The 26497-nt window shown below is 36.5% G+C and overlaps 2 pseudogenes; both read right to left on the reverse strand.

The window, feature by feature from the left end:
- Window positions 1–4829: 4829 nt before the first annotated feature.
- Window positions 4830–12425, reverse strand: LOC105206611 (annotated as a pseudogene).
- A 521-nt stretch (window positions 12426–12946) lies between these two features.
- The window catches only part of LOC105206862, a 174230-nt pseudogene continuing 160679 nt past the window's right edge, over window positions 12947–26497 (reverse strand).

Here is a 26497-nt window from a genome sequence, read left to right on the forward strand (position 1 = left end):
CCATTACGTTGATGCCCGCGCGTAAAGCCTCCTTACCGACAGCCCGCGCACCCCTCTTTAGATAAGGTAAAATTTTTCTAAATAATCCACCGAGAAAACTTCCGATACCATGTCCGCGTTGATAGGGCGAGCCGACAAAAACCCGTGGAATTCCCCCACCCCTTCCGTTGGCACCTCCGCTTTGCGCCTCGTAATATTCCTCATAGTCCATGGTGAAATTGATTTTCTCTCTTTTGTTTATCGCAGACTTACGTTTATTTCAACTGTATTCTAATGTAAATTATCGAGCACGTCTGAAGTTCAATGTCACTGTCAAGGTTCCCGATTCAAATGGTATTTTTTTTCCGAGCTGATCTCTTATATCTATTTCGATTCTGCGGAAACGCGTTTGTCGCAACGGAATATAAAATGAAAAAGAGAAATGTTTCACCTGATTCGTCCCGTACGCGTAATTACTTTCGCGTGACTCGACCAGGACTATTCGGAGGAGCGGGGTTTGTACATCACCGGTTATATAAGATTCACAAATATCACAATAAACGAACAGCTTATCTGGAATACCACGCCACAGGCTACAGGGCTCTTTACTCTGATAATAATAAATTCGATTACCGTTTTCCGTTTTAAATCCGAGTTTGAAAAAAGTCATGAATTCACCGGAATCGTTTATCATAATCTTACGAAAGTATAAATTATCTTTAATGCCTAATTCCGTTTCGCATCCTAATATTCGAAAAAGATTATCGGAAAAGTTAATATAATGATTAGCATGACATTTTTCCACGTCGCAGCTAAGTCCTATTTCGAGTTTACCACCCTCTTTTTGTATTTCGAAAACAAAATGAGAATCTCGACACGCTTCATTAATCTCGTGGATAAGATTCTCGATAGTCTCGTAAATACCATTCTGTATTATTCTATGATGCAACACATATGATCCATTGCGTATCTCGTATATATCTTCTGTGGAAAAGAAATATTTGAGCTCATTTTCCGGAAACTGACGTACGTGAAAAAAACTACAGGGAAATTGAATCTCGCTTAGTGCAACTTCCCATTCTCCATGCAATTCTACAGTTTGAGGTAACTCCGTGATGAAGGAGGAAGCAGTATTTTCCGGAAAATACTGCATACTGCTATTGCTTGGAAGAATCATGTGAAATTGGTCCGTTGCCGTCATCTCGGAGATTCGATAAACTCGAAGCTGGGATCCAAGAGTCGAATTTGCTAGGATATCCGCGCCAGCTAACTAGCAGTTGCTTATTAGCACCACGTCCTTTACTCCTTATCACGCGATCCACAATAAATTCTTCCTCCTGCAGGTTTTTCTCGATTCGAGCTAATTCTTGTTCGTAAAAGATCCCGTCTATGGCCTCCCCCGTTAAATCGCTTAATTCGTACACACACGAGGTTTTCGCCATTCAAGAACACGATGAATTCGAAATATCTCCTCGGTCCAATTCGCCTCGTATCCTTTCTCGAAGGTGCCTTTCGCTCTACTGACGCGGACGAGATCGCCAGCATGGTATTTAGCATTCTTAATTTTGTTAACGTCTTTCCACCGTCAAGTTATATTTTCACGCGCGATACGAGCATTTTCTCTCGTTACAACCGCTGGTTGCATTTTGGTGACCGAATGACGAGTGTGATTGTACGCACGCACAATATCCTGCAAAACATCGATATATCGACGCATATTTTTATGCGTAAAATACCGCCACATTCGTTCCTTTAACGTTCTGTTAAAGCGTTCGACGACAGCTGCTTTGATGTCGGGATTGCGCGTTACTCTAAAACGAATATTGTTTTCTTTCAAAAACTTTTGCGTCGCACGCCCGACAAATTCTTTACTCTTGTCAGTTTGCAAGTATATAGGTATTCGTCCTTTGCTTCTCGCGAATACACGTTGAAAAGCTTTTGTCACGCATACGCTCGTTTTGTCACGTAATGGTTCCACCCAAACAAATTTACTAAGTACATCGATAATCACGAGAATATAAGAATATCCGAATATCCGTCATTATAACTTTTAAGATTTCGCACCTCAATCAAATCGCCCTCCCACACATCGTCGATATTCGTTACGTTGTAATGCAGTTGAGGAAATTTTCGGCGCAGTGGACGGTGCAGCGAGTACGCATCTTGCGATTCCAGCCAGCGAGCGACATTGTTACGTGTGAAATTCGGCTTAGCGGCACGTGTCAGATTTTCCACTGCTGAGAAGCCGGCGTAATGCGTGGGATCGTAGTATAATTTTTCAAGTTCCGACATTATCGATTATTTCTTCAGTGTATTCCAATCTAGCAAACGCCTTTTTCGCGCACGAAGCGAATCCCCGTTTTTCATAAAAGTTGTAGATGGATAGGCTTTACGAAAGTAAGGGGACAGATACAATGCGTAATCAGGGGCTCTTTCTTCTTCTCGTTCTTGCTTCTTGCGTTTTTCCGATTGACGTTTTGTCGATCTCGTTGAATATGTTTTCGTTGCAATCGGCGTGGAACTTGACGAAGGCCGATGTTTCACATTAATCGGGGAAGAAAAAGCGAGGGTGCCATTTAACAGTCGCTTATTCCCTACCAGTGTCGAACGCGTACCAGTGTCGAACGCGTGTTTAAGCTGCGTAGTAATCGAGCAAACTGAACTCTTCCTACTGGTGGTTTTACGGTTTTTCTTTCTCGCATTATGTCGTTCATCAGCTCGCTGATATTCGAATCTTTTACAATGCTGCCATCTATAGTCACGACTCCATTCTCGTTCCAATTAATTCTGTCAGGCACCGCTTTATCGAGCAAATGTTTCATCAGTAAGCGAGCTTGAGCCCGATACGATTTCGGGACAGTTTCTACTATTTTTCCGGCACTTTTCAGCAATCGAAGGCTATGTTCTCTTCTTATCACGGTATTGTCGATATCGGATAAATGAGAAAGATTAGCATAAATTTGCGATTTTCGGGGGATATCGTGAGAAACGAGCGTCGATTCGCCGTCGCTATTGTTGCTGATCTCCTCCAGGAGTGGTGTTTCGTTGTCGACAATTTCGGTTACGTTGGTTGCATTTTGTTTTCGCGCTTCTCGGATATAGTAAAGATACCGCCAAAGTACCTCTCTGTACATTTTCCATCTCTCATCCTCGTTACGCGGGTAAGGTGAATTAAGAATACAACTCATTTCGCATCGAGTCGTGTCAGAAGGGTACCAGGAGTTTGTACGGAATTATTATTATTATTATTATCGTTTTCACCGTTCTCCGTCGTGATATTTTCCTTCGGCTCTACAGCAATCGATTTATTCTGTTGTTGCTGCTGTTGCTGCATTCTCTCAAGATTTTCTGTAGAAATTAAAACCATCTTTTTTGCCCTTTCCATTGCGATTTATTCTTATGATTCCGTGCCTCCGATGATTCGAGTTAATAAGGCCGACAATATGGGTCTTATGATATAGGGTAAAAATCCGCCTCGTTGCACCAAAAGTTGAAAAGTTGTCTCTTATCCTTCCAATTTCCGCGTTTTATCGTAATACGTCGCAGTGTCGATTTGTATTTACTCAGTCGATCTTTTTCACGTCGTTTGAGCGGGACGTTTCCTTTAAGTGTATTAAAAACGCACTCGCAAATACAATAAATAAATTTATCGTCCGCGATTCGAAGAAAGATCATTCGCTGCTTATTGTTCAGATGACACAGCGCCTCGAGAAAACAAGCGTTTCTCTTTCCGATTGAACGTTTGGCGATTTTCGTCACGCTGTCCGAACTCATGTTCTCCTCCTTCGTCGCGTGAGAGAACAGCGCGACTGGCCTCCACGAGCCGCGTTACGCGATTTTTATGCAATGGAAAACGATCTACGCGGTACGTAAACGTAATGTCTAGTATCATCGGGAAAGACGCACGTACGAAATCGATATTCGTCCGGAGTCGATTGCTTCAGATCGAGCAACAAGTATCCGTGAGGTCTCGAAGTAGCGTCGTAATAAGCCTCTTCTAGAAATTTCGGATCATCGGGATAGACTTGTCGCGCTAAATGGCGAATTTGTCGAACAATGCGTAGTTCGACGCGTCATTGTCACGCGCTATCTTCTTAAAATAGTGACCCTTCACTATTTTATTATTAAAATTACACGCCACGATAAAAAATTTAACAATATCGTCGCGCAACATTTTCACTATTTTCACTTTTTCACTCGCAATAAAAATTGCACTTACAACGTTTGTCGTAGTACAACGAAAAACTCTCGACTTATAACTGGAAAGCACGAAAGCCGAACTAACGCTTAGCTTTCGTAAAACTTAACATTTATACGTTGCATCTTCCAAATATTTCAAAAGCGAGGAAAAAGAAAATGAATTTATCTCGACAACTCGGCCTTCTTTGAACTCTGATTTTTCTAGTTAGTCCTATCTACTGTTCTGTTTTGTTGCTAGACAAAATCCTCGTTTCGTAGATTAATCTTATAGTAGATAATGTTTCCTATTCCTCGATTAGAAAAAAATCATACTCTTGTCAAAAGTTGACCTTTGAAAAAAATCAGGCTAAGAGCCAAACCTTAAAAATTCTTCTAACAAAAGTATATTTTTGACATTCTTTTCTGTCGATAAAACGAAAGGCTCGATAAAAGTTTAATCTTTGACTCCCTATCTAGAAAAAATCACGCTCACCGCAAAGGATGATATTTTTGATAACGGAAGTGAAGGAAGTCATTTATCTGGAAAAAGTCAGTAAGTGCAAGTTATCACATGTCCGAACAACTTATCGTAAGTGCGCACGCTCACGTCTTTGTCGTATTAGACATATCCTCGTGATATTTTAAATCATATCGCTCGGTTGTTATCGATACAGCAATTAATTTCGGCAACAATTCGATGATGTTCAATGGCGATGTCAGTTTTGGTTTGCTTTTTGGATTGCTCATTAGGATAATGTGTGCATTTGTGCCACGAAAACCAAACGATTTAATACTCATAAGTGGTCTTATGAGTATTAACTCGTTTGGTTTTGGTGGCACAAATGCATATTATCCTAATGAGCAATCCAAAAAGCAAACCAAAACTGACATCGCCATTGAACATTATCGAATTGTTGCCGAAATTGATTGCTGTATCGGGTCGAACAAAGGAAGCGGTGCACACCTTACTGGATAAAGTAAAAGAGCATCGTAATGACGATGAGTTTCTCTCATTGTTAAGAATGATTCATAATAATGATATTTCCGGCCATGAGATTCGCGGCTACGAAATACTTAACATCTCAGGAAGTCTGGATACTTTCGGAATCCATTGTTCAACCGCTTTGATTCTAGTTCTAGATAAAAAATAAGAAAGTTTTGGTTTTGTAAAGAGCACAAATACATATATGTAGACACATAAAATTATAGATAAAAGATACATTTATATAAAGTGATAAAATAAATAAATATTATATATGGAGTAAGGAAAAATTAAATTAGACGTTGTACAAAATTTTGTATATATAAAAGTACGAATAAATACAGTAAAAAAAATTTTCTTAAAAGTTAATACATTTCTATTTTCAACGTTATACGTTATAGATAAAATTATTAAATTGTAGGTATTGACGCAGAAAGTTTTGCGTCTGTGCTCTCTGTGGCAAATTTGCCATTAATTTCCGAAAGATAGATTCCGCATACATCTCGGAATCTATCTCTCGGAAGGTAATAGCAAATCTCCGAGAGTATCTTAATACCCAAAATTAGATTATTTGGAATCGGTGTTTAAACTGTAAGTTCCTTATATCTGTTTAAATTGTAAAAAAGTGCACTGCACAGAAATGTACGCTGAGGTGTTACCGAGCTCTAATAAAATCTAAGGATTGAAGAGGAACAGAGAGATGAGATTAGTACCAAGGTTTACTTCTCACCTGTTGGCTTGGATTCCCCAATGAGATCCATATATTGCGTTGTATTGACTGGCAGTTGTGGCAATGGCAAATCCAATTTCAAGTTTCCGACTTGAGCCTGCTGATGCGCAACAATGTGCATTACTTGATTCACTTTTGTATCGAAGCAGTCATCTGAAATATCCCATTGATTCGTTGAAATTCATCCCACGATGTTCGTGCGTATAATGATTCAATATCAATCATTGCCACAATAGACATTTTATTTCATTTTTTTTTAGCAATTAACATTTTGCTTACCTCTAACACCGACCATCTTCAATGGATCTGAGCAATATCTCGAATTCGAGTTATCCATTCCTGCGACATGTCCGCAGTGACCATTGGGATGCGCGTAATGCGTGTGTTGACCGGAATTGCTCGCCTCGTGCGACGCGTTTCCGCTCCCATGATATCCGCCATACCCCAAGAGCTCTCTACCCCAATTTTGCTGATTTTGCGGCGTTGGAGAATCAGCGGCGAGTGGCTTGCCGTTCGGCCAGCATGATTTCACTGGCGTATTTGGCGGTGAGCCAGAAGTACTTGATGCGGAAATTGCAGGCGGAAGTGGAGCTCGTGATTTAGGTTGTAGATACTCGTCAGCATCCACCAAAGCTTCAAGACCATCCATCGCTGATGCGAGATTTCGTATCATCTTTTTTTCGTCCTAAAAATTCAAATTAAGAGTCGAGCTAATGCTAAACCGTACGTATTGTGAAATTCTACATTGGAAATTTTTGTCATTATATGATTACTATAAAAAGTTATAAGGTATTATTTCTAACTTTGATTTAAAAATTTTATCTGTACCGACAATCCGTATCGGTACGTATTTTATAAAAAAATTTATTTAATAATTGATACAGAAATATTATTAAGTATCAAAATCTGCTTTGATAGAAATTGTATTGTTCTTCTTATTTTTTTGTTCTATAGTAAAATTACAAAAGTTATTATATTCTAGGAGTCGGGAATATACAATTTTTTATTATTAGTCATTAAAAATTCATAGATTATTATCGATATCTAATATATTTTATATTAATGAACTGCTTAAGTATACGGATATAATATGAACAATTTGAAGCATTATTGATATGATCGTAACGCAATTATCAATGAAATCCATTACATAATAATTTTAATAATTTTTAATTATTATATCAACATAATTATCTTCGGTAATACAGCAAATTTTGCATACAAGCAAAAATTACCTGTAGTGTATACGAAGGCAGTTTCGTGTATTTATCTCCTTTAATGGCAAGATATCGATCAGGATCTCTAGACATTTCGCGAAATCTTCGGCCAGTTCTTTAAAGCTAGGTCTGGATTCAGCGTCAAGCATCCAGCACTTAATCATAATCACGTATACATCAATCGTACAAATCGCGAGCTGCGGTAATCTTTCGCCCTTTTCCAATAATTCTGACACGTTTCGAGCAGAGACATTTTCGTACAGTCTACCACCATAAGTGAGAACCTCCCAAATGGTCACCCCAAAAGCCCACACGTCCGATTTGTGATTAAACAATCGATGCTGAATGCATTCTATTGCCAACCACTTAATTGGCATCTTCCCGCCTACAGCTTTATACTGCTCCTCATTAATGTCCAATAATTTAGCAAGACCAAAATCGGTGATCTTCACGCAATTTGGAGTTTGGACGAGGACATTTTGCGCTGCTAAATCTTGGTGAACTAATCTTCTCTCTTCCAAATAAGCCATATCCCTCGCGATCTGCGTACACCAATTTAACAGTGGCTTCGAACCAATTTTGTCTTTGTACCTGCCTACAAAATCTAGCAGACAGCCCAGGGGCATTCGAACCAATGGGATTGGCTTCGAACCAATTTTGTCTTTGTACCTGCCTACAAAATCTAGCAGACAGCCCAGGGGCATTAATTGAATCACCAACATCATCTGTGACGTCATGCATACCGCAAGTAATTGTAACAGATTTGGATGCTCAACTCTAGCCATAATATAAGCCTCGTCGAGAAATTCTTTGCACCTGTGCCATCATGAAGAACCTTTATAGCAACTGGAATTTTTACGTTCTCTCCTTTGGGTACCCAGACGCCTTTGTACACGTTGCCGAAAGCACCATAACCCAATATACCGCCTTTCCTCATCTCTTCTTCCTTGATGATTCGCAGTTTGGCAAGATTTGGTTTTATACCTGTCGGTCGAAGTGGTTCGTTGTCGTCTAATCCGGTCAAAGCCATCGTCATTTTCACTGTGTTCTCCTTAGCTGTCGTTTTTACTCGCCAGAAGTACAGTAACACAACGACGACAATAACAAACACCGCTAATAAAACACCAATGCCAGCCAAAACAGCTGGATGAAATTCGTTTTCCATCTGGTAACCGAGGCCTAATGTTTCTATAGAACAGTATGGCTCACTGTCAGGAGGAAAAATCTTGTGAAGATACTTTGGTGGATAGGTCTCCGTGCAGTTAAAGGATGTTGAGTTATCGTCGGGATCGCCTATCCTATCCTAAATATGTAAATTATATAAATTAATATTATAACTGTAAATCTTTTCATACATATAAAGGTTTTATAAATAATAATAAAAAATATAGAAGCTTGGTAATGTAGAAAAAGAATTAATAATTCAATAAAAGCCACAACGAGCTATTCAGCAAGAATGATAGTGCTTATTTAACAAATAATTTTATATTTTAGATAAAAAATTCTTTTCTGAATTATAATTATTTGTATATAATTTATGTTGAATAAGAGCTATTATCATCGTTGAAATGTTCATTGCCGCATGTTATTATAAATTATAATTATGAAGATCTGTGTATTTTGATGTTGATATTATTAAAATAAAAGATCTTTTTTTCCTTTTTATATTTTTTTTCCTCCCCAAGTATGTTGTATTGTCTATGACGTTTATGTATTGTAATAAAATAGATATGAATATAAAGCGTAATAAAAATTACTTCTTTAATATTGACGTCTACGTACAATATAAATTTTATAATTCCGGTATTTGTAGCACTAATTAGGGCCTGGTTCAAAACATCCTCGACACTCTGCGAAGCACGGTATACATAGCTGCGTGTCAGAATCCATGAAATGATCGGCAGGACATTCTTCTTCACATTGCTCCCCTCTTTTATACTTGGTGCATTGTTGACACACTTGCTCGTGGAAGCCGTATCCTGTGCACTTCTTGCAACGTGGGTGGCATTTGCGACAGCTTTTCCGGCGAGAGGTTTTAAAGGACCTTGTTCCAACGAACTCACCCACTCGTAATAATGTCCTGCGAATTTTATAATAAAAAAATTTATATAAACGTTTTTTCATACGACATTAAATAATACTTGTTATAACATTGAGAAATTGCATAAATTTACCTCTTATTATCATATTGTTTAAAAAATGTATTATAATTAATTTATTATTTTTAATTATACTTTGTAACAACGTTTATTATTATTTTCAAACATTTGTAGAATTAATAAAAATAATTAACATAGCACAACTCTTTTTATATATAATATAATTATTGGTTGTATAATAATAATTAAAGTATCAATTTTTTTCTATTTTTCTATATAGAATATAAATATATTCATACGCTAATACAAAAGTTATAAAATGATGATATAACTTACCATCGGGACACGACTCTTTCTTTTGCAAACATCCCTCTGGTACATGGCCGTTCATAATTGCTTTTTCGCAACTATGACATCCGTTGGCGCCTATGTTGTTCTCTGGTTCCTCGCAACCGCCTACGCAATTCTGGTGGCAATGTTTACATTGGCCGTTGTCGTTGTATTTCGAGGACGGACACTCGGGCACACAGAATGGTCCGTCTCGCACATGTTTGCACTATTTGCATTGGTCGGCACTAGGAGCGGTGCAGGAATTTTTGCATTCTTCGTGACACATCTTACAAGTTTTTTCGTCTGCTTGATACATTCTGACAACACAATCGTAAATAAAATTATTAAGCGACAATGAATTATCATGTACAGAAGTGACATGTAAAAGGTGTAAATAAAAAAGATTAATTAAAATAACGGGAAATAAAACATTACATAAAAAGTTTGCAAAAATAAAAAAATAAAATGGTACATGTGAAAAATTATTTAAATGTAATTCAAATTGTTTAGATTGTCATTCATAACACTTACTTTTTTAATGCAATTAAAGTACTAAGAGTGCACGTGCTGCATAATACACACGTAATATGCTTACGAGATGAATAACGATGAAAAAAAATAAAAAAATGGCAAAAATTGAGGCTTAATTTCTCACGGAAGATTTTCAATTTACCTTCAATCCATGATCTAGGATAGCAATTTCGATTGCACAGAAGTCATATTATTGAAACTTTCAATTTCGTATAATTTAATTCTACGCTTATTGACTTACACAGTATCATTGCAATCTCGAAGACAGTCATTTCCTCGAAGAAAGTTTCTACACGATAAGCATTGTTGTCGTCCCGTTCCCCAACATCCTTCGTTTGAACATTCCTCGTCACACACGAGACCATCTTTAACTGCAAGTCAGACAATACTTTGTAAGGTTTTCATATTAGAAATTTAATATAACTTACTTATATAAAAGTGAGTAAATATCGTTCAAACATGTGATTATAATTTTAATTTAGTCTTGAAAACATAAAAATAGCTCTCAAAGTAAACTTTATTATAACAAATATACATGTTACAATACAAAAAATTTATTCCATTTAGAATGTTAATAAAGAAGAATTAATTTTTAAATTTAAAAAAATATTATATAATCATATTTATATCTAAATCATTTTACTATACTCACTGCATTCGCTTTCATTTCGATTATTAGACAAAAGGTTTTTATGTTCAGATGATTTCTTGATTCTGGTCCAATTGATGCTTTGAGCGTAACATAGATTTTTATTCTCCAAAATAACGACCGAGCCGGAATAAATCTTTTTTAAAGAACTCAGGCCAAAAGATACTAGAGAAGTTTTGACAATGTACAACGACGCAAAATATTCCGTGAGCGTTCTGCCTCCGATCACCTCTAGATTACAAAAGTACGAAAGGTTCTTGAAATCCTTGTGATCTCCTTGAATATTAAGATAACCCGTAATCTCTTTCAGCGTTTTGAAGACTCTTAATTTATCGGGATGCATCTTTTCGTATCGTTTGCCGAACGTATAATTTAGATAAACGTGTTGAAAACCCTCGAAACTCTAATCCAGAATCGTGAAAGATCCTTCAATAATAGTACAATCCTTGAAGGTGTCAATGTTACCAGAGTACACCTTTTCTACGCCCTTGCAGGTTTTTGGACAAGGGCCATCGCAAGGAACACACTCCAGATTCACTGTTTTCTTTTTCGATGGACAAGACGCATGCACCGTTGTCTTTTAAGAGATGATCCAGACATTTTCTTACACATGTCGCCCCATATGCGTACTTTCCGTCAAGATTGGCTTCCCATAAATAAGTCGTTGGATTATATCTAAAAGTATCATCAACATTTGGATATTAAATATTAAATTTTATTATTAATTTTGTCATCTAAATTAATTTGCAATATAAGCAAAATCCTAGTTTTTTAAAGAATTTATTATGTAGAAAAATATGCTTAAATGCTCAGAAAAATATTATTTGCTTGATTAATTATGGAGAAACGACCGAGCCGGTAAATTAAAATATTACTCTGTATTTTGTAACATTGAGGCGATTACGATAACTTTGGCCTTTTAAAATAAAAATGATTTTTGAAAGCATTTGTAGCAAGGTACACAGCAAAAAGATAAAAAACTTTTCAACCAACAGATAAATAAACCAAAATAAATATTATTAAGTTTAACTTTAAAAATATAAATATTATATAAAAAAATTATGTGTTTTTAAAACAGATAATTTGTTTTTTGAAGCACGATTCTCTTAAACACAAATTCTAAAAAAAAGAAAACAACTAAAAGAAATTTCTTTCTTTTTTTCCGTTTGTAATTGTTAGTTATTTTAGCATTTGTTAATAGGAGAATTTTTTTATTATTTCTCGCGTGTGTTTCTCGCTAAACATGTTTCCCGCATCCAAAAATCACTTTTATGTTGATGGGCCAAAGCTATCGTGATCGTAACATCTTTTGTAGCATTTTACATTAATCTTGTGTAAAGATGCAAGTATATAAGGTGACTTACTTTTGCATAAGCGGACATTCTTGCGTGCACACGCCGTCATTGAGGAAATTTTTACAGGCAAGACAGTCGCTTTGTTTGGGGCCGGTACAGCCACCCGCGCAAAAAAGATGGCAACATTCGCGCGGATTAGGACCGAAGTATCTGCCCTGCCAGCACTGGACGAACAGTTCATCTTCGAGAACTTCTGACAGTTCTCCGGACCTTCGCCCCAGCAGCCCTGTTTGCAACTTTCATCGCTTGCTGGACATACTCGTTCTGGCGATGTAAAATTGTACAAGTAAAAGTATTTTCCGCCATGACCTGTGATTATTTCCTCCCAATTAATAGTCTTCATGTGACAGAGATTGTAGTTGTTGTACATGCCCACGCTCCCATTAAGTATATCTATGATGAAATCAAGTGCGGCAAGTTAGGTGTTGTCGCAAACGAAATGACAGGTCATCTTAAATTTCTCGCTTAACAATGTTCAACCGATGTTATTATTTTTAAGAGATATTTAATTTATTATTAAAGAATATCAAATTTGTATATTTGTAAGCTTTAGATTAATAACATGTTAATTGTTAAAATGTTTGTATACGTCACGTCATTAATTATAAATGTAAATTATAAATATAATCAGTTTACATAAATAATTACTTTACATAAATAACTAAATATTCAAACGTATCATACAGATACGTCATTTATCGTTTGAATCTCATTCCAGTCATGTCAACTTGAATAAAGTCTTGGAAGTACTTTATGCCTTATTTTATTTTATCCCTTACATAATACGAATAAAGTAGACAACGTACCTCTAAAGGACGGCATCTCCAGGTTGTGCATTTGACACATTGTAACGAAGAGGGCGAACTCATGGTTGTGAATATTGAGCTTTAAAAGGGTCCTGCCACGGATGATCTGTAGGCTCGGGAGGACGATCTTGCGCACGTCCACGTGGCTGATGAGCACGTAACCGGTGACCTCCCGTATATATTGGAGAAAACTGAGGTCGAAGGATTCCTGGAGCCATGTGATCTTCAGGTTGCCGTCGGCGTAAGCACAGTTGGTGTACCGGTCTCGAAGATTCCGGTAGTGATGTTGTTTGCTGAACGGCACGGAGAGACGGCCAATTGTACCGATGCTATAAGCAAAATTATTAACATATAAGTTACGTTTCTAAATTTATATAAATATTAAGATATATATAGATCAAAGTGTGTTAAGAGATTGTTATTACTTTAACATCTATTTTTTTCTCGATTTATTAAAAATATAAATAAATTTAAGAAAATAATCATAATAACAGTAATAGTAATATAACTTTATTTTATTTATTTAATTTAATATAATAATATAAAGACTAATCTATAATTATTATATTATTATTTAGTTTAAAAGAATTCTCCTTTGAAAGCTAAAAGAAATTAATTTCTTAAGTTTAATAATCTTATTATTTTAAATCTTTAAAATTCCTCGAATATTTTATCGATATTTAGTAATTTGACAAAGTTATAGATAAAGTAGTAAGCGACCGATATCGAAAAATTGGTTTGTTTGCAAAGAACTAAATTGAGTACGATGTTTATTATTGGATGTTTTTGAATAAAAAGGAAGTTTATAAATACTTAAGTCATTATCATGGATGATATCCTAATAACTATATTATACTATTCACATTCATTTATTTTGATTTGCACATAGACGTGAGATAAAATTAAAAATACAGAATACGGTTTTATTAAGTTTGTTCGTCACTAAACATTGAACAATATATATTACTGCCATGGAAATGTTTCAAAAATGAAATAATGGAAACTAAAAATAGACCACAGTCAAAAATATTTACCGAGATAAAGTTCATTTACAAACGCAACCTACGTTATAAATGGCAAAAAGAAGATCAAAATACTTAAGAAAGAAGAATGATAGCCAATTTCAACGAAATTTCAATGATAGCAACACTTCTTTTGAATAAGATTTTTTTTTATTTTTGGTGTAGAAGAAAGTTTTACCATTTATTCCACCTCCTTTATAAATCTTTTTACTATTAGTGATTGTTGCGGTCGGGATATTCGGTTACAAGAAAGAAAATGTCCCTCGAGTTTACAACGAAAATGAATGACTTTATTACTATCAAGCAGAGTTCAAACAGTATTACAAAAGTCGCGGAGATAACTCTTTACAATCACACGCGGTCTCTATGTTCTCTCAGTCTTGGGCGGGGAGAGACGTACACGTACAGTCTCCTCGACTCGCGGTAGCCACCACACGGAGAAGTAGGGTGCGCGCGCATACAACGCCCATGCTCTTGGGCGCGTATTCAACATTCTCTCCCACCTTGAGTTGCGTCTTCTTGATATGAGCGCAACTCAACATACTAAAACAAAAATCAAAATTCAGAACAAAAAATTAAATTTATGCCTCAAATCTTTTGGGCTTCTTAACAAGACGTCCACTTCGCGTCTTGAAACTCGTCTCCTCTGAGGAAGTCATCTCTTCTTCAGGAACAGGTTTCTGCTTCTCGTGCGTTTTGGGCCTGCTTTGGTTTGCTCTAACAAACTTCTCGGATTCTCTCACATCTTGCCTTACTTCCAATGGAATCAGTCGTTGTACTGGGCGGATTAAATCACCTCTTCCTGTCTTCAGCTTTACAACTCTATTGTGGCCGTCCTTACCCGGAAAAACTTCCTTAATTACTGCAAGCGGCCAGTCCAGTCGCTTCTGTATATCGTTTCCCACTAGTACAACGTCACCTACTGTGACTTGAGTAGAAGTGTTCTTATGCTTTGCTCGCCTGGATAATTGTCCTAGGTATTGAAGACGAAAGCGACTTCTGATCTCTTCCTTCAGTCTCTGACGGTAGCGTATTCTTTGTGCAAAGTGACCTTTATTAAGTTGGTCTAAGTCTGGTACACCCACTTCGCGGATATCGCTAATGAACATAGCTGGAGTGATTGCCATAAGCTCCGTGCTCTCCTCCGGAAGGTAAGTAAGTGGCCTCGAGTTCATGACGGCTTCGCAATCGCACAAAACCGTGTTCATTTCTTCATAGCTCAATGAGGCTCTTCTCAGCGTTCTTTTTAATAAATCTTTAAGAAGGCGAATAAGGCGCCCCCACCATCCTCCCCACCAAGCGGCTGAAGGCGGGTTAAAAATCCACTGTATCTGTTTGAGAGCGCAATGCTGAGAGATCCTCTGCCAGTTGATCTTCCGTAGCAAATTCGCCAGTTCCATGAAATTTCTTCCATTGTCACTGTAGACGACGGAGGGCCTTCCTCGCCGTGCTATGAATCTTCTGAAGGCCTCTATGAATTCCTCCGTTGACAATGATGTAACTAACTCTAGGTGGACCGCACGATAGACTGCGCAGGTAAATAAACAAATATAAGCTTTGTAGCCACCTTTTAAGAAAAGTGGACCTGCGTAATCGACGCCGGTGACTTCGAAAGCTGCGGCGTCTCGTACTCTGTCCTCCGGTAATGGTCCAGACGATACCTCTATATTCTTCACCCTGTGTCGACGGCAGATCGTACATTTGTAAATAACGGCGCGTACCGTGCGACGATACCGAAGGATCCAGAATTTCTCTCTTAAATTATTCATGACAATGTCGATACCTGCGTGATTAAGTTTCAAATGAGTATAATGGATAATTCTTTTCGTCAATAAATGTGTGGGATCCATTACTATGGGGTATCTGAAACAGAAAGTATTTTGACGATTAGCAATTGCCGTTTTTATGCGTATAAGACCCTTTTCTTCGAAGGCCCCTATTCCCTGCAGTCGGGCATCTTTTAATTTTTGAAAAGATTCACTCTGTGCCAATTTTCAGAAGTATAACTCTGCTGCAGTGATCTCTTTTGCAGTCAATTCTTGATCGACGACTACATGCATTCTCTGAGAATTGCCTATGAATCTTAATATCCAGGCCATCGTACGCAAAATTTTAGGATATGTCGAGAATCTCTGCAGGTACCAAGGAATATCCTCTTCTTTCGTTTTCTCTGCAGCATCCATCATAACGATTCCTTTTTTAGCATTCTTTGGATAGGACCGTTCTTTAAGTCGGTCAGCTGTTTTACGCAGTTCCATATTAACCGCTTCTTCATTAATTTTTTCTTCACTCGCAGGCCAGTCTTCAGGGGGCATCTTTAGCCAGGCGGGTCCCTCCCACCATCTTGAATCTAGAAGTTTCCTCGCATCGCATCCTCGCGAAGGTAGATCCGCGGGATTTATAGCTCCTGGTACATATCTCCATGACACAACCTCTGTAAGGCTTCTGATTTCTTGGACGCGATTCCAAACAAATACTGTCCACTGTCTCGCTTGCCGTATCCATGCTAGGGCAGTGGTTGAATCACTCCAAAAATATCTCTTGACGTTTTGATAATCCATCGCCTTGTCGAACGAATGCATTAATCTTGCTCCAATGGAAGCAGCCATCAATTCGAGACGTGGAATAGTCTTCTTGCTTTTCGGCGCTAATCTTGACTTAGCCTCAATTAAGTGTACTTTGATCCCTTCGCTTGTTTCCACTCGTATAAAGAGGACGGCCGCATAAGCATCCTTGCTTGCGTCTACGAAAATATGAAATGACAATGTGTCAATGTTCCTCTTATCACCAAAAATCCAGCGAGGAAACCTTAAAAGACGAAGGAGATTCAATCGTCGTGTCCACTCTAGAAATTCCCCTTTGCTCTCCGGATCGATCTCCGTGTCCCAGTCTGTATGTCGGGTCCAAAGACGTTGCAACAATAATTTTGGCCTCAACAACACGGGACAAATGACGCCCAGAGGATCAAAAATCTTCTATACATATGATAACACGAGTCTTTTCGTAATTTTCTCCTCTAAAAGCTGCGAGGAAAAGCCTGCCAGCGAAAGAGTGTCACTCTTGATATTCCAGGTGAGCCCCAGAACTGTTGCTCGTTTCTCGCAATCCATTCCTGTATATTTCCAATCTCTCAAATGGAACTTGGATCTGCTTAAGAGAGAGCTGGCTTCTCTCTGAAAAACCTCAAAATCAGAATAAGAATCGACGCTAGTAATGCAATCATCTACATAAAAAAACTTCGTTAATTTCTCATACACTTGGTTTTTCTGTGGCGAAGCAGCCGAACTCACGGCTTTTCCGATGAATAACTCTAAGGTAGCTCCCAAAAGGAAAGGGCTGCTGGTTACGCCGAAGACAACCCGACGATGTCGATAAATCTCTATTTCCCCGTTGGCATCCCACCACAGGAATCTCAGAATATCTCTATCCTTCGGGGAGACGCTAATCTGCAAAAAGGCTTTTGCAATATCTGCTGTCACTCCTATCTTCTGTTCTCGAAACCGGTGCAGCAGTGCTGGAATGAGCTCAATAAGGTTAGGCCCTGTTTCGAGGCATTGGTTGAGCGACGGCGAATCCTTTCTACTTTTTGCTGAAGCGTCAAAAACCGGCCGGATTTTTGTTGTTCCTTCTTCTTTAATGACAGGCCGGTGTGGTAGATAAAAACTCTCTTTGTCGCTTTCGTGTACAGGTACTTTCTCAATGATATCTTCAGCGAGCCAATTGCAAAAGATCAAATTGTAATCTTCAAACAAGCTCTCCTGTTTCAATTTCTTGGTCATGAGATTCAATCGTTTTTCTGCTACCTCTTTATTGTCTTGCAACGGCGGATAACTTTCCTTCCAGGGTAGCATGACCTCATAACGTCCTTCTTTTGAGATCTCCGTCGTTTCCAGGAATATCTTCTTAATCTCAGCTTGACGTGCTTCCTTTGAAACGTTCTCTATGGGGTCAGTAATGCCCAACGTATCGAGTCTCCATAAATGTGATATGTCGGCTTCTTGTGCGTACATGGAGACAACCATCAGTGCCGTATCTGTTTCATTTCCATCCTCGAAATCATAGCCTAAGATTGTCCATCCTAATTTTGTCTCCAATGCTGTTATCCCCGGATCTATTTGTATAACTTTACCCGTGATTATTTTACCTGCAAAATCGGCTCCTATTAACAAAGAAATGGATTCGCTGCCTTCGCCGGTGTCACTCAACCGTATGTTCTTCTTTTCCAGTTCATCCACCCAAGGCCCATTAGTTTCCGGTGGAGTATCCTGACAAATAGTGTCTTGTTGTAAGGCGACAAAATCGCATTGGTATGTTCCCTTCAGATTATCGATACGAATCCGACAGGTTTTATGTTTCTGAGGTCTGGTCTTGATTCCCCCGAACAGCAGATGTATCATCGTTCGCTCACCTTTCGTTTCGTAACCAAGGTTCTTGGCCACCTTCTCTAACACATAGGATCGGTGTGAACCGGTATCAATAACAGCTCGAACAGTTATCAACTCTTTTGGTCCGCGCATCTTGACTCTTAATAACGGTAGAAACATCTTATCGTCGCAGGAAACATTGGCTAAACAACTATCTCCCTCGCTGAAACCTGATTTGCTGGACTTCTTCTCGTCAGCTTCCTTCGCATCGTTTTTATTGGAGAGATTTCGGCACATCAGAAGGGGATGCCCTTTACTACACCAAGGACATTTTTCCTTGGCATAACATTTTTTGTAACTATGGCCTACCTTTAAACATTTGAAGCAGCCATTCTTTTCTTTGACGATCCTGGTCCTCTCGTCCATATCCATGCCTCTGGCTTTGTCGCACCTCGAGCTGTCATGATATTCTCCACAGAACAGGCATCTTTGTGATTTAGATTCTTTCACGGATAATAGACTAGCTGCTGTCGCTGCTTCTTGATCTTGATCTCTCGTTTTCTTCTTATTTCTGACCGTCTCAGCCTCGCTACCTTCGAAGCATGTCTTCGCCATTTGAATTCGCTCTTCGCTTTCAACCTCTCTTCCTAAAAAGGTCATAAGATTAGTAAGACGATCTTTGGCTGTAAGATTTCCTACGAAAGCATCTCCTTGAGGAGTTAGCTGTATCATCGCTCTCTGTCATAATCTTAGAGTCTCTTCCGGCAGTGAGGATTCAACTAACGGGAATAACATTGCTGCGCACATGTCAGTGGTAACGCCCAGAATTTCAAGTGCTCGCATTTGTGTTTCTAGTTTATCATAAATTGTCATGAGCGTTACTTTCTTATTCTTATTTAATACTAGTTTCAAAAGTTCGCGCACATAGAATTCAATGAGTAAATCTTTTTTGCCAAAGCGCGATTCGAGGCTCTGTATTGCCTTTTCATAATTGTCCGCCGTTAAAGGAAAGCTATTCACAACTTCGTAAGCACGCGAGTCTTTTACCGTGGACTGTACTAAATAATGAAACTTGTCCTCTCTAGACAATGCTGTATCGTCGTGTATTTTCTTAAATGTGTTCCAGAACGGCAGCCAATCCTTAATGTCACCTCCGAATCGCCTCAATTCGATCTTCGGCAATTTAAGCGCGCGTATACTTTCCTGTGTTGCAATCGTAGGATGCGTCCGCAGCACTGGTACCGACGTTCTCGCCTCTCGAGTATCTTGCCGTTCCGTCAGCTGGGTTAACTCAAGTTTCGCTTGATGATATTTTGCCGCGTACTCATCCGCATGTTCTATCTCTCTGCAGATGTTTTCTTCCGATTCACCAGTTTAAATCATCAAGTTTCGCAGCTTCTGGCTCAACTCATTGAGCTCGCTCGCTTTATCTCGAATGAGCGCGAACTGTACCTGAAGTGAGGTTAGGTCCGACGACCCTCTCTCTTTCTCCGCTCGAAAGGAAGTATATGCCCTTGTAAAGGCTGTTCTTATTACTTTCTGTGTTAACTTCACTTGATCCATTGTTAAACACTTCCTTGAATTTCCGCTTAAATGAAATGACCAGCAACTCTAATCACTGTCCTGTCACGGTCGCCACGATGTTGCGGTCGGGATATTCGGTTACAAGAAAGAAAATGTCCCTCGAGTTTACAACAAAAATGAATGACTTTATTACTATCAAGCAGAGTTCAAACAGTATTACAAATGTCGCGGAGATAACTCTTTACAATCACACGCGGTCTCTATGTTCTCTCAGTCTTGGGCAGGGAGAGACGTACACTTACAGTCTCCTCGACTCGCGGTAGCCAAGGTCCGTGGATTGGCGTTGGAGGGGAAGGAAGGTCGTTGCATCCACTTCAACGATGTGGAACGAAAATGGCGGCGGCCATACTTTTACTGCACACTCGCTCACTCACACAACTAATAGCTGTAGTACCTTACTATCTACGTACATACACTAACACTGACTCGCTGTCTCGAAAATGGCGGCTATGCAACGACCTTCCTTCCCCTCCAACGCCAATCCACGGACCTTGGCGGTAGCCACCACACGGAGAAATAAGGTGCGCGCGCATACAACGCCCATGCTCTTGGGCGCGTATTCAACAGTGATTAATAAGTAGCAAGAAAGTAACATATTTTAATTTAGAAAATATTAAAATATTATTAAAATATGTGATCAGTGAGTAACAAATAAATATGCTTCGTTTAATGTTACTTGATCTTTGTGTCGTCTTAAAAAAAAATTTTGGCAACTCTTCAAAAGAGAATACTTTTTTAATATCTATTTTTAATTGCCATCATATTTGTTATTGCGTAAATCAGTTTTACATTTGAATTAATATTGAAACTCTGATTTAACGGTCTTTGTTCATCAATGAGTTCTATAAATTACATATAACAATATCTTTCAAGTATATACGTAAGTTAATACAGTAACTTATTGACCTCTATTAAGCTGGACCCCCACCAGCAAAAATCGAGTTCGCACTAGGTCAAAAATTTAGTGCTTTTTAGGTGCTAATTTAGTACTCTAGTCCGAATTTTGGTGCTCAAACCGTTTAGCAGTAATTAAAAAAAAAAATGGGGGGTGCAGCTTAATGGCAAGCTGGATCCCTCCATAATAAAAAAAATATATACAGTGGTCACAAACACAAAACAAGTACACTAGAATTTAGTGCTAATTTAGTACTCAAAGAAACCCCTAAAAAAAAATTAAAAATTAATAATTGTTTAAAAAAACATCACTATAAACCCAGCGCAGCATTGCGATCTTGGAGAACAATACTTACAGACCACTAAATTTGTATGTTTTTGGTAGTAAAATGACATGGAAAACGAAAATAATCATAATACAACAAGATTCAAAGTTATTAATATAATAATAATTATTAATTCCTGTCCGATAGTGCAAAAAATCAGTTATCAGATCGTCGAATTTGACGCTTGTAAAAATTATATACTAAAATGTTATTTAGACATCGAAGTATCAAAATATATCAATTTTAAATCAAGTGCTCAATGCAAATTGCTGAAAAATAAATTGTTTATGCGCGGAAAGCACGCGCCGCGCTCTAACTTTACTCTTCTGATCCACAGAGAATTTGGTGCTCGTAAAAATCTTATATCAAAATGTTCCTTAGACATCGTAGTATTATAATAAATTATTTGCGACTTTGGTGCTCGATGCCAACTGCTGAAAAATAAATTGTTTATGCGCGGAGAGCACGCGCTGCGTACTAACTTTACTCTCCAGATCGTCAGAAAATTTGGTGCTCGTAAAAATCTTATATCAAAATTTTCCTTAGACATCGTAGTATTATAATAAATTATTTGCGACTTTGGTGCTCGATGCCAACTGCTGAAAAATATATTGTTTTTGCGCGGAGAGCGCGCGCCGCGCACTAACTTTACTCTCCAGATCGTCAGAAAATTTGGTGCTCGTGAAAATTATATACTAAAATGTTCCTTGGACATCATAATGTCGAGATGAAACAATTTCGGGTTTTAGTGCTATCTGCAAACTGTTATAGTGCAGAGGTGAAACAGTGTTACATATATGTGTTTGTGTATGATTATGACCTTATTATGTGTTATAAGAATATGTGCTAGAACGAAATTGTGCTCGTATATTTCTGTGTGATATGTTATATAAATGCCCAATATTTCTGTGTTTGTCATCGATCTATTTCCTCGCATGGTACAAACGGTTTTAGGGCCATTTTACATCTGACCAATTATCTTGTCATTTTTCTTTACGCCACGGTGTGGCACTTTTTTAATCTTTTATCAACCTTTCTATTCTTAACAATAAAAGTAAGTAAATGGGCTTTTAACGAACAGTTTGAAGATATAGGAATCAATACATTTTTATTTCGAAAGGGAAAGTATACATGAATATCCACTTTATATTCTTCTAAACTGCCAGATCTAATATATGTGAAATTATGAAATCTATCATTAGGGTACTTATTAAAATACCAGTAATAAAATCAATAAATTGTTAGTTAAAAATATTAATACGTTTAATATTTTTGGAGCGGCATTTTGGTGTTAAATAAAATGTAAACACTCAAAATGTTAAACACATTAATGCTGTTAACTAATAATTTATTGTTAACTAATACTTTACTAGTATTTTCATAAGTTTACTGATCATGGATTTTATAAATTCACATAAATTAAATCTGGTTGTTATTTATGTATCTTTTCTTTTCCGAAGTAAACATGTATTGATTTCTGTACTGTTTAATCTGTTCGTTAAAGTCACGTTTATTTACCTTTATTGTTATTTGCTTACACAAACTTGAGATTGGTACATTGTTTCGTATATACTCTCTCTACTTTTCTTTCGCTTTCCTTGAGAAATTTGAATTTCGACCTTTAGTTTGTCAGTCATTTCGCGACCGTAGTGGAGACAAAATAAGCGAAGACAAAAGCATAAGTAAGTTCGACATTAATGGTTTTCAATAATTTTTCATTATGCGTACATCGTACAGCGTACATCGTTTTATTGTGAACATTTTATAATTCTAGAAAAAATCAAAGATAGAAAGCCGTATAATGGAGCAGTCTAATTTTACTGGAAATGGAATGCAAGGTAATATAATTTCTTATAATACCGTACTCAAAAGAATTGCTTATTTCTACTATCCTGGATATCTCGAATCTGTTCATTTTTTCGCCTACTTTAAATGGTTCAAAAAATTTATAAAAATTTAAGTACATACTTTCTGTTTCCTAAAACAAATTAAACTTTAATTTTAGAAAATAATAAAATATTGCATATAATTTAATAATCCATTACACTTTTGAGAAACTTGTACGAGAAAGAATCAGTCCGACATGAAATATCCAGGATAGTAGTGAAAGGATTAATATATTTAATACTAATGTTGAAAACTAATTTTAGTAACGCGTTTTAATTTTTTTCTAATTTTAATAAAACTTTAGTGTGCGTGTGCGTATGCATGTGTGTATATTATGTGTGTGTAAATGTGTTAAAATTCTACATATAAAACGAGCAAATAAAATTTAAAATTATTACAGAACATTTACAAACACACACGCTCGCGCGCGCGCGCGTGTGTGTGTGTGTGTGCACATACATACATACATACATACATACATACATATATATATATATATATATAAACAAACGCACACAAAAAAAAGTTTAAATAAATAAGTAAATATATATATATATATATATATATATATATATGTATATATATATGTTCTGTTATATTTTTAAATTTATTTGCTCGTTTTATATATTCTAGAATTTCGATCAAAACGACGCCCCGGAAGAGCTGCGTTACAGCGCTCTCGAGCAAAATGTAAAGAAAGACGCCAATTAAAACATCTTACAGATATGGAACAGCCACTACAGCGGCAATTAGAACAGTTGCAACTGGAGTAGCAACAGCAACAGCAACTGCAACAGCAGCAGCAAACCCTGCAGCAGCCTCAGCTGCAACAGCGGCATCAACTGTAACAGCAGCCGCAGCAGCAACCGCATCAGCAGCCCCAGTTGCAACAGCAGCAGCAACTGCAACAACAGCAGCAGCAGCAGCCGCATCAGCAGCAGCCGCGTCAGCAGCAGCAACTGCAACAACAGCAGCAACCGCAACAACAGCAGCAACCGCAACAACAGCCTCAGCTGCAACAGCAACAGCAGCCACAACTGGCCGAACAATATCGATATCGTGGACGAGGTGTCCATCGTGGACGTGGTCGTGCTCGTGGCCGTGGCCGTGTCCGTGGTCGCGGTCGTGGTCAAAATGTAATTATTTACCAAAAATATGCGACTTTTCATTTTTATTAATTTTATTTTTATTATATTTTTTGCTTTTTATTCCACGTTTTATTGTAATAAATTTTGTAGTTTTCATTTTCATTTTGTATTTTTTTTTAAATATGTCTAATTTTTGATAATAATTTATTTTTAAATAATATTTTGTAAAATTAAAGTAATATTTTTGCATGCGTGGAATACATGTAATAATTTAATAAATATATTTTTTTTATATGAATTTAAATCTTAATTGTATCTTGATCCAATCTTAGGCTTAATTGACAGAATCCTTACCCTCTCACTTCCTGCTTTCTAACAAAAATTGTGACCGAGTTATTAATAGATGAAAAGAAGGTATTATAGCTACTGTGGACATTACAGTTACCTCTATTGTCTCCGTTAAGTGATGAATTCTAACAATTGCTTATGAAGTTATTCGTTTAGTAGTCCGCCGTTTTTTAGTGATGCTAATATGCCAATACATAATAATTAACATTTGTTATAAAGCATTTTTGAGCACTTCTAAACTTTTTCAAGGTATACTTTTAACTTTTAATTACACATACTTCTTTATTATTCTTAAATTTGAGTGTATTATCACACAAATGTACGTATATTTGTGTATTTTTTTGATATTTAAGTTTTTACTTGGCTGTACACATTTCGAGTTATACAATGTTAAAATAATAACATGGAATTTTGTTAATATTATTTTTTAAGCGAAATTTTTATATCAGAATATTTCTTTGATAAATTGATAGTCATTTTAAAAGACGCTGTTCAGAAACATTAGAGACATTATTTTATGCTTGTTGTTTAATGTTAAACAGAGAAAATGATATTTCTAATGAAATTTCTAATGGTATTTCTAAAGTTTCTGAACGTAGGAAAATTCTAAACGATGAAAAATTAAAAATATATAATTTTGTAACAAAGTATTGTGTTTCTTCTAAACTAAACTAATATTTTTTAATTATTTTTATGGCTAGCTATATTACAACCGCTTTTTTTCTTCCATCGATTATGCAGTGCATTAGATTTTTTATAAATCACATCTTAATAATAACTATTTTATTACTTTGAATCTAGAATCTGTCAAACGACACTTTGACGAATCTAATCGTTCAAGCTTCAATGTATATATATATATAATTTAACATAGGATTACAATAACTCATAATTGCAAGATATTATCTATCAATAGAAAGAATAATGGTAAGGTGGTGTTAATAATAAAATGTTCATAAACAGATATACTTATTTATTTGTACTTTATTTTACTGTTATATACAGAATTTTGTGTGTGTATATAAAATGTATACAGATACAAATCTATACAAAATAAGCAAGTAAATGGCAGTTCACGCTCCTATACAGTCATCGCGCGGACGCTTATATATATTAAGCATCTGTAGAAGATTGCTGATCATTTTGAATATTACTGAGTGATTCAGCACTCTTATCTAGAACCCTTTTAATTATAAATGTTACTACAGTTCTCTCTTCTCTATACAATTATGATTTACATAGTAGTAACAATTGCAGTTCACGACATGAATTTCACTTGTGAGTATTACGCGAACGCTAATTTATAAAAAATGATAAAAACTGAAATAAGGTAATAACTAATGCAGTTCAAAAATTCACAAGATCATTCCGCGAACGCATGTTTTTATTGTATTACAAATATATACAATATATATTGCTGTATACTTGCTATATAATCAATCGTTCACGCTCTCATATGATCATTGCGCGAACGCATTTTAACATAATACATACTTCTTAAAAATTCTAATATAATACATAATTTTCAAAGTTATTATACTATATATGACTTTTTAAAAAAAAGAAAAAAATTTTTTTAATTGTAAATAAATTCTTGAAAATATTAATGTTCTTTTTATGAAATTATTGTGCAATGTATAAAATAATATGTGGACTAGAAGTATAATTATCATTTAAAATTTGTTCTGCATCTTTACAATCGTCATATTTTATCCATTTACCACGTCGGTAACTAATGGCAGTGTAGTGACCAATATCTTGAATGTCCGTTGAATGTCTAGTTTGTTTTGCAGGTGATTTAAAATTAATTAATCCAGCGAGTTTATATTCGTCCATCGTGAAATAAAATTTAATTTTTTTTGGTATATGTTTCAATTGAACAACATATTGTTCTCCATCACCAGAAGTGGAATAAGTTTCTATTAAGATATATTGTCCTGAAAATTAAACAAAATCAATTTTATTTAATATTTTTACATAATGTAAAATCAATAATATAAAATATAATTAAAAAGATCACTAAACATTTTACATGCTTTTTGATAAAGACTTTATGAAAACTTAAGACTGACAAACAAATAAAATTTTTATTATTAACTGTAAGTTTAAAATGTAATGAGTGGTAAT

Source organism: Solenopsis invicta, chromosome 1, assembly GCF_016802725.1.
Source record: "Solenopsis invicta isolate M01_SB chromosome 1, UNIL_Sinv_3.0, whole genome shotgun sequence".
Lineage (NCBI taxonomy): Eukaryota > Metazoa > Arthropoda > Insecta > Hymenoptera > Formicidae > Solenopsis > Solenopsis invicta.